This window comes from Ranitomeya variabilis, chromosome 4, assembly GCF_051348905.1.
Source record: "Ranitomeya variabilis isolate aRanVar5 chromosome 4, aRanVar5.hap1, whole genome shotgun sequence".
In the NCBI taxonomy this organism is placed as follows: domain Eukaryota; kingdom Metazoa; phylum Chordata; class Amphibia; order Anura; family Dendrobatidae; genus Ranitomeya; species Ranitomeya variabilis.
The window spans coordinates 630,303,558-630,320,572 of NC_135235.1; the positions used below are offsets into that span (position 1 = coordinate 630,303,558).

Here is a 17,015-nt window from a genome sequence, read left to right on the forward strand (position 1 = left end):
ACTAGTGGTATGACTCTGGGATTGTCTTTTTTCTGTTTGGCACTCACCTGGGTCGTTAGTCCAGGGGTGTCGCTATATTAACTTCCTGGATCCTTAGTCCAGTGCCTGGCATCGTTGTAATCAGATCCTTCTGTTGCTCCTGTCTGCTGGTCCTGGCTCTTGCAAAATTAAGCTAAGTCTTGCTTCTTTGTTTTTTGAGTTACTTGCTTTGCTACTATTTTTGTCCAGCTTGTACTAAATGTGATTTTTGACCTTGCTGGAAGCTCTAGGGGGCTGGTGTTCTCCCCCCGGCCGTTAGACGGTTCGGGGGTTCTTGAATATCCAGCGTGGATATTTTAATAGGGTTTTTACTGACCATATAAGTCATCTTACTATATTCTGCTATTAGCTAGTGGGCCTCTCTTTGCTAAATACCTAGCTCATTCTTATGTTTGTCTTTTCCTCTTACCTCACCGTTATTATTTGTTGGGGGCTTGTATCCAACTTTTGGGGTCTTTTCTCTGGAGGCAAGAAAGGTCTTTCTTTTCCCTTCTAGGGTTAGTTAGTTCTCCGGCTGGCGCGAGACGTCTAGAACCAACGTAGGCACGTTCCCCGGCTACTTCTATTTGTGGTGCTAGGATTAGATATATGGTCAGCCCAGTTACCACTGCCCTATGAGCTGGTTTTTTGTGTTTGCAGACTTGGTATTGATTCCTGAGACCCTCTGCCATTGGGGTCATAACAGATAGGATCAGGATTGCGGTCAGTATAGCTTCCACATCCCCAGAACTTGTCCTATATACTCAGGGTATTATTTGTCAGGTCAGTTTGAGATCCTACCACCAGGATCATAACAGTACAGCAGGCCCGAAAGTGTTAATGCAGGTAAAGAGGGAGAAGAGAAATCTTAAGGTCATTTTTTTTTTTTTTTTTCCTCTGCACTGTGTTTTGCCTCTCTCCTCCCCTTAATCTCTGGGTGGTTCTGTATGCAGCTACTAATATGGACATTCAGAGTCTGTCTTCTAGTGTGGATCATCTCACTGCAAGGGTACAGGGCATTCAGGATTATGTAGTCCGCAATCCTATGTCTGAGCCTAAAATACCTATTCCTGAGCTGTTCTCCGGAGATAGATCTAGGTTTTTGAACTTTAAGAATAATTGTAAGTTATTTCTTTCTCTGAGACCTCGCTCATCTGGTGACTCTGTTCAGCAAGTCAAAATTGTTATTTCTTTGTTGCGGGGTGACCCTCAAGATTGGGCATTCTCTTTGGCGCCAGGAGATCCGGCACTGCTAAATGTTGATGCGTTTTTTCTGGCGCTTGGAGTGCTTTATGAGGAACCAAATCTGGTAGACCAAAGCAGAGAAGGTTTTGCTGGCTCTCTCTCAGGGTTGGGATGAAGCAGAGGTTTATTGTCAGAAGTTTAGGAAGTGGTCAGTGCTGTTATGGTTTCCAATGGCAAGGAAACATCAGAAGCATAGAATAAACGGACAAGCTCTCGGGTGATGGAAACTAGAGCTGACCGCGATGCTAAACCTACACACCACACTAGAAGTAGCCAGGGGGCATTCCTGCGTTGTCTCTAGATGCCGCGCGCCAGCCGGAGAACTAACTACCCCTGGTAGAAGAAAACACAGTCCTGGCTTGCCTCCAGAGAATGTCCCCACAGGAGATAGCAGCCCCCCACATATAATAACGGTGAGAGCAGATGAAAAGACACACGTAGTATGAAAGCAGATTTAGCACAGAGAGGCCCGCTAACTAAATAGCAGAAAGATACAACAGAGGACTTCGCGGTCAGCTGCAAAACCCTTCAAAACACCATCCTGAAATTACCTTAACTCATGTGACAACTCATGCCACTGGAGTGGTAATTTCAGCCCAACAAGAGCTTCCAGCTGCAGAGATTCACATAAGTGCAAACTGGACAAAACATACAAAAATAGACTTAAGGACTAAAGTGTCCAACTTAGCTGAGCAGAAAACTGGGAGCAGGAACATGCAACAGAATCACTCTGGATACATTGATGGCCAGCATTAGAATGACTGAGGAGCAAGGTTAAATAGGATACTCCCACATCCTGATAGGAACAGGTGAACTGAGAAGGCAAAGCTTGCAGGACACCAGTACCACAAGAGACCACCGGGGGAGCCCACGAACCGAATCACAACAGTACCCCCCCCTTAAGGAGGGGGCACCGAACCCTCACAAGAACCACCAGGGCGATCTGGATGAGCCCTATGAAAGGCACGGACCAAATCAGAAGCATGAACATCAGAAGCTGTACCCCAAGAATTATCCTCTTGACCGTAGCCCTTCCATTTCACCAGATATTGAAGTCTCCGTCTGGAAACACGGGAGTCCAAGATTTTCTCCACCACGTACTCCAATTCACCCTCAACCAGCACAGGAGCAGGAGGCTCAACAGAAGGCACAAGTGGTACCTCATACCTCCGCAATAATGACCGATGGAAGACATTATGGATAGCAAAGGATGCTGGGAGGTCCAAACGAAAAGACACAGGGTTAAGAATTTCCAAAATCTTATAAGGACCGATGAACCGAGGCTTAAACTTAGGAGAAGAGACCCTCATAGGGACAAAACGGGAGGACAACCACACCAAGTCCCCAACACGAAGACGAGGACCAACACGACGATGGCGATTAGCAAAACGTTGAGTCCTCTCCTGGGACAACTCCAAATTGTCCACCACCTGCCCCCAAATACGATGCAACCTATCCACCATGGTATCCACTCTAGGACAATCCGAAGACTCCACCTGACCAGATGAAAAACGAGGATGGAACCCTGAATTGCAAAAGAAAGGGGAGACCAAAGTGGCAGAACTGGCCCGATTATTAAGGGCAAACTCAGCCAACGGCAAAAAGGAGACCCAGTCATCCTGATCAGCAGACACGAAACACCTCAAATAAGTCTCCAAGGTCTGATTAGTACGTTCCGTCTGGCCATTTGTCTGGGGATGAAATGCAGACGAAAAAGACAAATCAATGCCCATCCTGGCACAAAACGCCCGCCAAAATCTGGACACAAACTGGGATCCCCTGTCGGAAACGATATTCTCCGGAATACCATGCAGCCGAACCACATTCTGAAAAAACAGGGGCACCAACTCAGATGAGGAAGGCAGCTTGGGCAAGGGCACCAAATGAACCATCTTAGAAAAGCGGTTACACACCACCCAAATGACGGACATCTTCTGAGAAACAGGGAGATCAGAAATAAAATCCATAGAGATGTGTGTCCAAGGCCTCTTAGGAACAGGCAAGGGCAACAACAACCCACTAGCCCGAGAACAACAAGGCTTGGCCCGAGCACAAACATCGCAAGACCGCACAAAAGTACGCACGTCCCGAGACAGGGAAGGCCACCAGAAGGACCTAGCCACCAAATCTCTGGTACCAAAAATTCCCGGATGACCTGCCAACGCAGAAGAATGAACCTCCGAGATGACTCTATTGGTCCACTCATCCGGCACAAACAATCTACCAGGCGGACAACGATCAGGCCGATCCGCCTGAAACTCTTGTAAAGCACGTCGCAGGTCTGGGAAGACAGCAGACAATATCACCCCATCCTTAAGTATACCCGTAGGTTTAGAATCACCAGGGGAATCAGGTTCAAAACTCCTAGAAAGGGCATCCGCCTTCACATTCTTAGTACCTGGCAGATACGAAACCACAAAATTAAACCGGGAGAAAAACAACGACCAGCGCGCCTGTCTAGGATTCAGACGTCTGGCCGACTCAAGATAAATCAAATTTTTATGATCAGTCAAGACCACCACCTGATGTTTAGCACCCTCAAGCCAATGACGCCACTCCTCGAATGCCCACTTCATCGCCAAAAGCTCCCGATTACCGACGTCATAATTTCGCTCGGCGGGCGAAAATTTTCGAGAAAAGAACGCACAAGGTCTCATCACTGAACAACCTGAACTTTTCTGCGACAAAACCGCCCCCGCTCCGATCTCGGAAGCATCAACTTCCACCTGAAAAGGAAGAGAAACATCAGGCTGGCACAACACCGGAGCAGAAGAAAAACGGCGCTTAAGCTCCCGAAAAGGCCTCCACAGCAGCAGGAGACCAATCTGCAACATCAGCACCCCTTTTAGTCAAATCAGTCAAAGGCCTGACAACGCTAGAAAAACCAGTTATGAATCGACGATAAAAGTTAGCAAAGCCCAAAAATTTCTGAAGGCCCTTAAGAGAAGTCAGTTGCGTCCAGTCACAAATAGCCCGAACCTTCACAGGATCCATCTCAATAGAAGAGGGGGAAAAAATGTACCCCAAAAAAGAAATCTTCTGAACCCCAAAAACACACTTTGAACCTTTAACAAACAGAGAATTGGTCCGCAAAACCTGAAAAACCCTCCTAACTTGTTGAACATGAGATTCCCAGTCATCCGAAAAAATCAAGATATCGTCCAAATACACAATCATAAATTTATCCAGATATTCACGGAAAATATTGTGCATAAAAGACTGAAAGACCGAAGGGGCATTTGACAGACCAAAAGGCATCACCAAATACTCAAAATGGCCCTCGGGCGTATTAAATGCGGTTTTCCACTCGTCCCCCTGCTTAATTCGCACCAAATTATACGCACCGCGAAGATCAATCTTAGAGAACCACTTCGCCCCCTCAATGCGAGCAAATAAATCTGTCAGCAATGGCAAAGGATACTGATACTTGACTGTGATCTTATTCAAGAGTCTATAATCAATACAAGGTCTCAAAGAACCATCGCTTTTAGCTACGAAAAAGAACCCCGCTCCAAGAGGAGACGAAGAAGGACGAATATGTCCCTTTTCCAAGGACTCCCTAATATACTCTCGCATGGCAACATGTTCAGGTACAGACAGATTGAATAGACGACCCTTAGGAAATTTACTGCCAGGGATCAAATCTATGGCGCAATCGCAATCTCTGTGAGGAGGAAGAGAATTAAGAGTAGATTCCTCAAAAACCTCACGATAATCAGACAAAAACTCAGGAATTTCAGAGGGAATAGATGAAGCAATGGAGACCAAAGATGTGTCCCCATGATTTCCCTGACATCCCCAGCTTAGTACAGACATTGTTTTCCAGTCAAGGACTGGGTTATGAGTTTGCAACCATGGCAATCCCAGCACCAACACATCATGTAGATTATACAGTACAAGGAAGCGAATCACCTCTTGATGGTCTGGAGTCATACGCATAGTCACTTGTGTCCAGTATTGTGGTTTATTACTAGCCAATGGTGTAGAATCAATACCCTTTAAAGGTATAGGAACTTCCAGAGGCTCTAGATCAAACCCACAGCGCCTGGCAAAGGACCAATCCATAAGACTCAAAGCGGCACCAGAATCCACATACGCATCCGCAACAATAGAAGATAACGAACAAATTAGAGTTACAGACAAAATAAACTTGGACTGCAAAGTGCCAATAGCAGAGGATTTATCAACTTTCTTTGTTCGTTTAGAGCATGCTGGTATAACATGAGTAGAATTTCCACAATAAAAGCACAAATGATTTTTGCGCCTATAAATCTGTCGTTCGCTTCTGGACAGAAAGCTATCACATTGCATACTCTGTGGTGCCTCTTCAGAAGACACCGCCAACTGGTGCACAGGTTTGCGTTCCCGTAAACGCCGATCAATCTGAATTGCCATTGTCATGGACTCATTCAGACCAGTAGGCGCAGGAAACCCCACCATGACGTCTTTTACAGCATCAGAGAGACCTTCTCTGAAAATTGCCGCCAGAGCGCACTCATTCCACTGAGTAAGCACAGACCATTTTCGAAATTTTTGGCAATATATTTCGGCTTCATCTTGCCCCTGAGAGAGGGCTATTAGGGCTTTCTCAGCCTGAATCTCCAAATTTGGTTCCTCATAAAGCAACCCCAAAGCCAGAAAAAACGCATCCACATTGAGCAACGCAGGATCCCCTGGTGCCAATGAAAATGCCCAATTTTGGGGGTCACCCCGCAGTAAAGAAATAACAATTTTTACTTGCTGGGCAGGATCTCCAGCAGAATGAGATCTCAGCGAAAGAAACAATTTACAATTGTATTTAAAATTTAGAAAACAAGATCGATCTCCAGAAAAAAACTCCGGTATAGGAATTTTAGGTTCAGACCGAGGAGCATGTAACAAAAAATCTTGTATATTCTGAACTTTAGAGGCAAGATTATTCAAATTGGTAGCCAGACTCTGGAGATCCATATTTCAACAGATAAAGTCTGAGCCATTCAGGGGTTAAGAGGAGAGGAAAACAGGAGACTGCAATTAGAGCTGGAGTGCAACTTCAGAGGAAGGAAAAAAAAAAAAAAAAAGGTTTCACACAGTTCCTTTTCTCTCCTGCTTCAGCCTATAGATTAAACATTTTGGCTGGCCATACTGTTATGGTTTCCAATGGCAAGGAAACATCAGAAGCATAGAATAAACGGACAAGCTCTCGGGTGATGGAAACTAGAGCTGACCGCGATGCTAAACCTACACACCACACTAGAAGTAGCCAGGGGGCATTCCTGCGTTGTCTCTAGATGCCGCGCGCCAGCCGGAGAACTAACTACCCCTGGTAGAAGAAAACACAGTCCTGGCTTGCCTCCAGAGAATGTCCCCACAGGAGATAGCAGCCCCCCACATATAATAACGGTGAGAGCAGATGAAAAGACAAACGTAGTATGAAAGCAGATTTAGCTCAGAGAGGCCCGCTAACTAAATAGCAGAAAGATACAACAGAGGACTTCGCGGTCAGCTGCAAAACCCTTCAAAACACCATCCTGAAATTACCTTAACTCATGTGACAACTCATGCCACTGGAGTGGTAATTTCAGCCCAACAAGAGCTTCCAGCTGCAGAGATTCACATAAGTGCAAACTGGACAAAACATACAAAAATAGACTTAAGGACTAAAGTGTCCAACTTAGCTGAGCAGAAAACTGGGAGCAGGAACATGCAACAGAATCACTCTGGATACATTGATGGCCAGCATTAGAATGACTGAGGAGCAAGGTTAAATAGGATACTCCCACATCCTGATAGGAACAGGTGAACTGAGAAGGCAAAGCTTGCAGGACACCAGTACCACAAGAGACCACCGGGGGAGCCCACGAACCGAATCACAACACAGTGCTCACTCAGTGGAATGAGTGCGCCCTGGCGGCGATTTTCAGAAAGGGTCTTTCTGAAGCCCTTAAAGATGTTATGGTGGGGTTCCCCACGCCGGCGGGTCTGAATGAGTCAATGTCTTTGGCCATTCAGATTGATCGGCGTTTGCGGGAGCGCAAACCTGTGCACCCTCTGGCAGTATTTTCTGAGCAGAAACCTGAGCCTTTGCAATGTGACAGGATTCTGACCAGAGTTGAACGTCAAAACCACAGACGTCAGAATGGGTTGTGCTTTTACTGTGGTGATTCTGCTCATGTTATCTCAGCATGCTCTAAGCGCACAAAAAGGGTTGCCAAGTTTGTCACCATTGGTACTGTACAACCTAAATTCATTTTGTCTGTTACTTTGATTTGCTCTCTGTCATCCTACCCAGTTATGGCTTTTGTGGATTCAGGTGCTGCCCTGAATTTGATGGATTTGTCATTTGCCAGGCGCTGTGGTTTTATCTTGGAGCCTTTACAATTCCCTATTCCGCTAAAGGGAATTGATGCTACACCATTGGCCAAAAATAAACCTCAGTACTGGACTCAATTGACCATGTGCATGGCTCCTGTACATCAGGAGGTAATTCGCTTTCTGGTGCTACATAATTTGCATGATGTTGTTGTGTTGGGTCTGCCATGGCTGCAGGCTCATAATCCAGTCCTGGATTGGAAAGCAATGTCTGTGTCAAGTTGGGGGTGCCAGGGGATTCATGGCGATGTTCCTTTGGTGTCAATTGCTTCTTCTACTCCTTCTGAAGTCCCTGAATTTTTGTTGAACTACCAGGATGTATTTGATGAGCCCAAATCCAGTGCCCTACCTCCTCATAGGGATTGTGATTGTGCCATAAATCTGATTCCTGGTAGTAAGTTCCCTAAGGGACGACTTTTTAATTTGTCTGTACCAGAACATACCGCTATGCGGAGTTATATAAAGGAGTCCTTGGAGAAGGGACATATTCGCCCGTCCTCGTCCCCTTTGGGTGCGGGGTTCTTTTTTGTGGCCAAGAAGGATGGTTCTCTGAGACCCTGTATAGATTATCGCCTTCTAAATAACATCATGGTCAAATTTCAGTATCCCTTGCCACTGTTGTCCGATCTGTTTGCCCGGATTAGGGGGGCCAGTTGGTTCACCAAGATAAATCTTCGAGGAGCGTATAATCTTGTGTGCATAAAGCAGGGCGATGAAAGGAAAACAGCATTTAATACGCCCGAAGGCCATTTTGAGTACTTGGTGATGCCTTTTGGGCTTTCTAATGCCCCCTCTGTGTTTCAGTCCTTCATGCACGATATCTTCCGAGAGTACCTGGATAGATTTATGATTGTGTACCTGGATGATATTTTGGTCTTTTCTGATGATTGGGAGTCTCATGTGAAGCAGGTCAGGATGGTATTTCAGTTCCTGCGTGCCAATGCCTTGTTTGTGAAGGGCTCTAAATGTCTCTTCGGAGTCCAGAAGGTGTCCTTTTTAGGCTTTATTTTTTCTCCTTCTACTATCGAGATGGATCCAGTCAATGTCCAGGCTATTCATGACTGGACTCAACCTACATCTGTGAAGAGTCTTCAGAAGTTCTTGGGTTTTGCTAATTTTTACCGTCGCTTCATCACTAATTTTTCTAGTGTGGTGAAGCCTTTGACGGATTTGACCAAGAAGGGTTCTGATGTGACGAATTGGTCTCCTGCGGCCGTGGAGGCCTTTCAGGAGTTGAAACGTCGGTTTTCTTCAGCTCCTGTCTTGCGCCAGCCCGATGTCTCTCTTCCCTTTCAGGTCGAGGTTGATGCTTCAGAGATTGGAGCAGGGGCTCTTTTGTCGCAGAGAAGCTCTGATGGCTCTGTGATGAGACCATGTGCTTTCTTTTCAAGAAAGTTTTCGCCTGCCGAGCGGAATTATGATGTTGGTAATCGAGAGTTGTTGGCAATGAAGTGGGCATTTGAGGAGTGGCGACATTGGCTTGAGGGAGCCAAGCATCGTGTGGTGGTCTTGACGGATCACAAGAATTTGACTTATCTCGAGTCTGCCAAACGGTTGAATCCGAGCCAGGCTCGATGGTCGCTGTTTTTCTCTCGTTTCAATTTTGTGGTTTCATATCTTCCGGGTTCAAAAAACGTGAAGGCTGATGCCCTTTCTAGGAGTTTTGTACCTGACTCCCCGGAAGTTTCTGAACCGACTGGTGTTCTCAAAGAGGGGGTGATTTTGTCTGCTATCTCTCCTGATCTGCGACGGGTGTTGCAGGAGTTTCAGGCCAATAGACCTGACCATTGTCCACCGGAGGGACTGTTTGTCCCAGACAGATGGACCAGTAGAGTTATTTCCGAGGTTCATTCTTCGGTGTTGGCGGGTCATCCTGGGATTTTTGGTACCAGGGATTTGGTGGCGAGATCCTTTTGGTGGCCTTCCTTGTCACGGGATGTGCGTTCCTTTGTGCAGTCCTGTGGGATTTGTGCTCGGGCCAAGCCTTCGTGTTCTCGTGCCAGTGGATTGCTTTTGCCTTTGCCTGTCCCGAAGAGGCATTGGACGCATATTTCCATGGATTTTATTTCGGATCTTCCTGTCTCTCAGAAGATGTCTGTCATCTGGGTGGTTTGTGATCGTTTTTCCAAAATGGTCTATTTGGTACCCTTGCCTAAGTTGCCTTCCTCCTCCGATTTGGTGCCATTGTTTTTTCAGAATGTGGTTCGTTTACATGGTATTCCGGAGAACATTGTGTCCGACAGAGGATCCCAGTTTGTGTCCAGATTTTGGCGATCCTTTTGTGCTAAGATGGGCATTGAATTGTCTTTCTCGTCAGCCTTCCATCCTCAGACGAATGGTCAAACCGAACGAACTAATCAGACCTTGGAAACTTATTTGAGATGTTTTGTTTCTGCTGACCAGGATGATTGGGTGACCTTTTTGCCATTGGCTGAGTTCGCCCTCAATAATCGGGCTAGTTCTGCTACTTTGGTTTCACCTTTCTTTTGCTATTCTGGTTTTCATCCTCGTTTCTCCTCGGGTCAGGTTGAGTCTTCTGACTGTCCTGGGGTGGATTCTGTGGTGGATAGGTTGCAGCAGATTTGGATCCATGTGGTGGACAATTTGACTTTGTCCCAAGAGAAGGCTCAGCGCTTTGCTAACCGCCGTCGCTGTGTGGGTCCCCGACTTCGTGTGGGGGATTTGGTATGGTTGTCTTCTCGTTATGTCCCGATGAAGGTTTCCTCTCCTAAGTTCAAGCCTCGTTTCATCGGTCCTTATAAGATTTTGGAAATCCTCAACCCTGTGTCTTTTCGTTTGGACCTCCCAACATCATTTGCCATTCATAATGTGTTCCATAGGTCATTGTTGCGGAGATATGTGGTGCCTGTGGTCCCTTCTGTTGATCCTCCTGCTCCGGTCTTGGTCGAGGGGGAGTTGGAATATGTGGTGGAGAAGATCTTGGATTCTCGTATTTCGAGACGGAGGCTTCAGTACTTAGTGAAATGGAAGGGTTATGGTCAGGAGGATAATTCCTGGGTTGTCGCCTCCGATGTCCATGCAGCCGATTTGGTTCGTGCCTTTCATTTGGCTCGTCCTGATCGGCCTGGGAGCTCTGTTGAGGGTTCGGTGACCCCTCCTCAAGGGGGGGGTACTGTTGTGAATTCCGTTCTCGGGCTCCCTCCTGTGGTCATGAGTGGTACTGTGTGAGTTTGGTCTTGGGCTCCCTCTGGTGGCCTTTAGCGATATGGCTGGTCTTGGCTGGGCTCAGCTGTTTCATCTCCTGCTAGGCTGGGCCTATTTAACTCACCTGGACCTTCACTTGTCGCCTGCTGTCGGTGTATTCAGTCCTGATCCTGTGCTCTCCTGAATATTCCTTGTGACCAGTCTCCTGCTATGTGAAGCTAAGTTTGCTTGTTCAGTTTCTCATTATTTCCTTGAAAACGTTTCTCATTATATTATGAGTTCAGCCCAGCTTGCTTTTATGTGATTTTTTGCTTGCTGGTTAGTTCTGGGGTGCAGAGTGCGCCCCTCACATCGTGAGTCGGTGTGGGGGTTCTTGTATTCTCTGCGTGGTTTACTTTTGATAGTTTTGTACTGACCGCACAGACACCTATCTATTTTCTGCCTATCTAGTATTAGCGGGCCTCATTTGCTAAATCTGTTTCATCTCTACATTTGTGTTTTCCCCTTGACTCACCGTTATTATTTGTGGGGGGCTATCTAAAACTTTGGGGTACATTTCTCTGAGGCAAGTGAGGTCTTTGCTTTCTCTCTAGGGGTAGTCAGTTTCTCAGGCTGTGACGAGACGTCTAGGTTTTCAGGTAACGTTTCACAGCTGCCTTTAGTGTGTTTGGATAGGATCAGGATTGCGGTCACTATAGCTTCCACATCCCCAGAACTTTTCCTATATACTCAGGGTATTATTTGTCAGGTCAGTTTGAGATCCTACCACCAGGATCATAACAGTTTCTATGGTAGGCGAGAGTCTGATGTGTTGGGGTAGAGAGTTCCAGAGTATGGGGGAAGCACGGGAGAAGTCTTTGATGCGGTTGTGGGAAGAAGAGATGAGAGGGGAGTAGAGAAGGAGATCTTGCGAGGATCGGAGGTTGCGTGTAGGTAGATACCGGGAGACCATGTCACAGATGTATGGAGGAGATAGGTTGTGGATGGCTTTGTATGTCATTGTGAGGGTTTTGAACTAGAGTCTCTGGGCGTCAGGAAGCCAGTGAAGGGCTTGGCATAGGGGAGAGGCTGGGGAATAGCGGGGACACAGGTAGATTAGTCGGGCAGCAGAGTGTAGGATGGATTGGAGTGGTGTCAGAGTGCTAGAGGGGAGTCCAGAGAGTAGGAGGTTGCAGTAGTCAAGGCGGGAGATAAGGGCATGCACTAGTGTTTTTGTGGTGTCGCGGTCAAGGAATGCGCGGATCTGGGAAATATTTTTGAGTTTGAGACGGCAGGAGGAGGCAAGGGCTTGGATATGTGGCTTGAAAGAGAGGGCAGAGTCGAGGATCACGCTGAGGCACCGGGCGTGTGGGACTGGGGAAAGTGAGCAGCCATTGACATTGATGGATAGGTCTGGTGGAGTGGTAGAGTGAGATGGGGGAAAGATGATGAATTCTGTTTTGTCCATGTTCATTTTTAGAAAGCGAGCAGAAAAGAAGATCTTTTCATACAAGAAGAATTTACCAGGCTCCTCACTTCTTTTAAACCTATCACCTGCACCAATGACCCTATTCCCTCACATCTGCTTCAGTCGCTCTCCTCAACTGTCACTATCTACCTAACTAAAATATTTAACCACTCTTTTTCTTAAGGGATGTTTTCCTTCCTCATTCAAACACCCATCATATCCCCTTTAAAACCATCCCTCCACCAGAACTGCACTGCTAATTACAGACCAGGCTCTAATCTCATCTTCTTCTCTAAACTCCTGGAATGCTTGGTACTTTCTTGTCTAATCCACTATCTCTCAGATAAGTTTTTTTTCTTGACCATTTACAATTCAGTTTCCATTCTTTACACTCTACTGAAACTGCCCTTACTAAAGTCTCTTAACGATTTAATAACAGCTAAATCCAATGGTCACTACTTTCTGATGTTTCTCTTGGGTCTTTCTGCAGCATTTGACACTGTGGACCATCAGCTTCTCCTCACTATGCTGTGCTCTATTGGCCTCACAGAAACCTTTCTTGGCTGTCCTCCTACCTTTCTGACAACTCCTTTACTGTATCACTTGCCGACTCTCCTTCCTGTAAGCTTCCACTCACTGTTGAGGTTTGATCCTAGGCCCTCTCCTCTTCTCTTTATTCACTGCCCCTTTTGGATAAACTATCAGCAAATTCAGTTTCCCGTACTATCTTACATAATTGTGACACCCAATTCTACATCTCTCCTGACATCACTCCCACCTTAGGACAAAATACCGGGAATTCATCATGTCCTCCCTCTATCTGAAACAAAAAATCAAAATTGACCTTCTCACCTTTCCTCCCTCTACTAACCTAACTTTTACCTAACTCCTAAGCAGCACACTTGCTGTTTTGGGTCATATCTGACACAGAACATTTCTTTATTCTTTATATCCAGTCATTCACTTGCTCATTATCTGTCTCTTAAAAACATCTCCAAAATCCATCCTTTTCTCAACTCAGAAACAGCAAAATCTTTTACTGTCGCTATTATTCATTTTTGTCTGGACAACTGCAACTCTCTACTGATTGTTCTCCCTCTTACCAGACTTTCTTTTCTCCAATTCATCTTGAATGCATCAGCTAGAGTTGTATTTCTGTCCAGTTGCTACACCGATGCCTCCACCTTGTACCAGTTATTGCATTAGTTACCCTTTCACTGCAGAATACAATATAAACTTTGACATAATAAGAAAAAAGTGTAAAGCCTCACCATGTTGTTCAATATCAGGACCGTTCACAATCTAGTGTTGCTGGTACAAGGAGAACCACTGACCAATGGTAAAATATGAAGAAAAATTCCAAGTGTTGGCAACTGAATAAAATCTTCAAATCTTTACTTCAAAACATAGAATTAACTTCATGATGATAGATAAGATAACGCTCAAACGCGTTTCAGGCACGGTCTGCCGTTGATCACTGAGCTTAGTAAACAAACCCATGGCAAAATATTTAAAACAAGTGCTGACCAATCATGAAAGGGCAGAAACTACATGGGTGTGCAATAATTGGAGAAGCGAGAGTGTAACAGACACCAGTAGATATACAACAGTATCATATTTGTATCTTCATAATACAAAGTTGCAACAGTAATATTAAGCGACAGATTATTGGATCTGATATATGAACATAGTGTCATTTCTAAATGCTGACCTCTAGGTTACCTTGTATTGTCTTTGTTGTCTGTACATGTTCCCCCTTAATTGTAAAGTGCTGCGGGATATGTTGACACAATAGAAATTAAATTATTATATGTTCTCTTGTTCACCCTGCCAGTAATCCTCATTTTCCCGTCAGTGGCAGTCTTGAGTATGAGTTACAAAATATCTTTGACCCTCGGTTTGTGAGAGGATACCCTTAATATTTCGTTCATTGGAAGGATTATAGGCCAGTTGAAAAATCGTGGGTATCAGCTACTAATATTAAAGCTGACACCCTGATCAAAAGATTCCACCGATCCTTTCCAGGTCAGTCTTTCCCTGCGGATCCAGAGGCCCTTAGTAAAATGGAAGGTACTGTGACATCTGTGTCAGTGCCTGCCCTTCCAGCCTTTGCTTCTGTCGCCAGGAAGCACTGCGCTCTCTTGCGGGCGAAGCGGGGTGACAGTTCTAGTTTTGCATACTTTGAAACTTGTAGTTCCCTCCAGGCTGGGAGATACAGACTGATTTGTCAACTGTCAGTAAATTTACAGACTGTCCATGAAAAACAGGTGCTTTTTTCTGCCGTCCGTAGAGTCCAGAAGAAAAAATCCTCGTCAGTGATTTTTTTTCTCCAAAGCTTACCACTATGCATGAGCAAACACTCTTTTCCAGACGGAGACGCAGTGAGGATCAGTAGACCACAGCTAATCAGTGGTAAGTGTTGGCTTCTTTGCCGTGCTTACCCTCTACACCGCCATTCATCCTCCTCTGCCTGCCTCAGAACAAGAGACACCATTCCGGCATCTGACGTCCTGCACTTTGGCTGAGCTCCCTCCTGTCCTCAGGCTGGGCAGCTCTCTCATCTCTCTCCCTGCAGCCGCCCCACGATTCATTGTGCCATGCTATTGTGGTCCCAGTCATATGGTCTGATGACTTCCACCACCAGACGTCACACCCTAGTAGTCGTCCAGTATCATAATCGACTGTCATCGACTATCCAGGAAAGTCTCTCCCCTTACCAGGTTTTCTCCTGCTGCTGCTTGTTAGTAAATCTGAATTTGGCAAATAGTAGTTGGTTGAAGTGGGCATTAGATGGTTGGTTAGTTGGTTGAAGTGGGCATATGAATAGCAGGGTGCGCCGTTCAGTTACATAGCTCCCCTGGAACTGTACAGAAAATAGTATATATTTTAATGTGTGTCCTGCTATCATAACACCACACTTATTATAACGTATATTTCTATATACCGTATTTTTCAGACTATAAGATGCACATTTTCCCCAAAAATGTGTGAGAAAAATGGGTGTGCGTGTTATAGTCCAAATGTAACTTACCATTGGGGCAGGCAGTGGAGTGGCGCCACAGGACAGGAAGCAGGGACAGGAGTGGGTGATGCTGTGGGCCCTGAGCTTGGGAGGAGGGGGTGTCCCGGCAGTGTGAGGCAGAAGCCATTGATCTCTCCACTCTGCACATTGATCTCCTGGCTGTGGGCTTCAGGAAAATGGCTGGCACATGTGCAGTTTGAAACCTTGGCTTGTCACTGAACTGAGATCTAAAGGTACCGTCACACTCAGCGACGCTGCAGCGATATAGACAACGAGCCGATCGCTGCAGCGTCGCTGTTTAGGTCGCTGTAGAGACGTCAAACACAGGAGCTCCAGAACGATGCAGGAGCGATCCTGTGACGTAACGGTGACTCACTTATCGTTCTCACAGGTCGTTAGCTCCATGTAAAACATTGCTGGCATCGTTGCTTTTGCTGTCAAACACGACGATACACACCGACCTGACGACCAAATAAAGTTCTGGACTTCTAGCTCCGACCAGCGATATCACAGCGGGATCCAGATCGCTGCTGTGTGTCAAACACAATGAGATCGCTAACCAGGACGCTGCAATGTCACGGATCGTTGTCGTTCTCGTTGTAAAGTTGCTGAGTGTGAAGGTACCTTAAGTCTGCACATGCACTGGCTCTGGCAGCTATTTTCGACTGGACCCGTCGAAGCACACTTTGTGCGAAACGGCCGTCGTCCACCTTCTCTCTCCGCACCCTCCTGTATGCCTGATGTATTACATGGACATGTAACAACTTTGTCCTGTCGGTCCAAATAAAAACAGCACGATTTCACAAGCAAAAAGGGTGAGTGCCGCATCTCTTTCTACTATTGGTTTATCAGATTACATGTTTTTTTATGCTGAGCACCTCAAACCCTGGGATTTCGCGCATGCTGTTAAATTGGATTCACGTGTATCCGAGTCCGAATGATGTTCTCCTCTGGTGCCGTTCATTCTACAAACTTTTTCTCTTTTTGGTCTGCATATATATATATTTATATTTAATTAGAGTATTTAGAATTACACTAATATATATATAATTCTGAATACTTTTGTTTTTTAGGGGGCATAGTATTCATTTGGTATGTGGCAGATTTTGAACATCTGTCAATTTTGGTTCAATTGTAATATTAGGATGGAAAACCTGAATATAGAATTAACGTCTGTCAGTGTTTGGTCTGGGTTGGGCTGCCAGGTAATTAAGCTCATAAAATCCTGCTGTCCACTGCAGGTTATAATCTCATTTGCTTCTATGATACTTGTGTGGATTGCTATTGTCCCATTGGACGTTCTTAATGTTTTATCTCAGTTCACTTTTTTTTTTACTATTTTTTTTTTTTATAATCATTACATCGACCACCTGGTTCTGACCTGGTTACCCGACCATTCTCTTGCATCGGGTTCGCTTCTCCAGATAGCATCTCTTCCAAGCAAGCAATCCAGTTGACCCAATTGTAAGACCAGATCCATGTACAGGGGTTAAAAGGTGAAGGCCATAGTTCCTCAGAAATGTGCCAGACGGAGTAGTTTGCGACAAATCTTTCTAAGGTTTGCTTATTTGATCCTGCAGCCTCTGACAAACATAACAATGTGTACATGCCCAATCTGTGCTCCTCCAATGTTCTTTCTTCCTTGCTAGTGTGCTGTACCTGTCAGAAAGTTCATGACATGAAATCACATAATAAAACTGATTACATGCCTTTTCATGAGTCTTTTCTGAAAAGGTACTGTAACTGGAAATGTTTGGTGACAGACAC

At 45.6% G+C, this 17,015-nt stretch overlaps 1 protein-coding gene across 2 annotated transcripts in view; it reads left to right on the forward strand.

Moving 5' to 3' along the window:
• The window catches only part of LOC143767249 (uncharacterized), a 165,395-nt gene that overhangs the window by 145,909 nt on the left and 2,471 nt on the right, over window positions 1–17,015 (forward strand). The gene's annotated exons all lie outside the window — the stretch shown is intronic.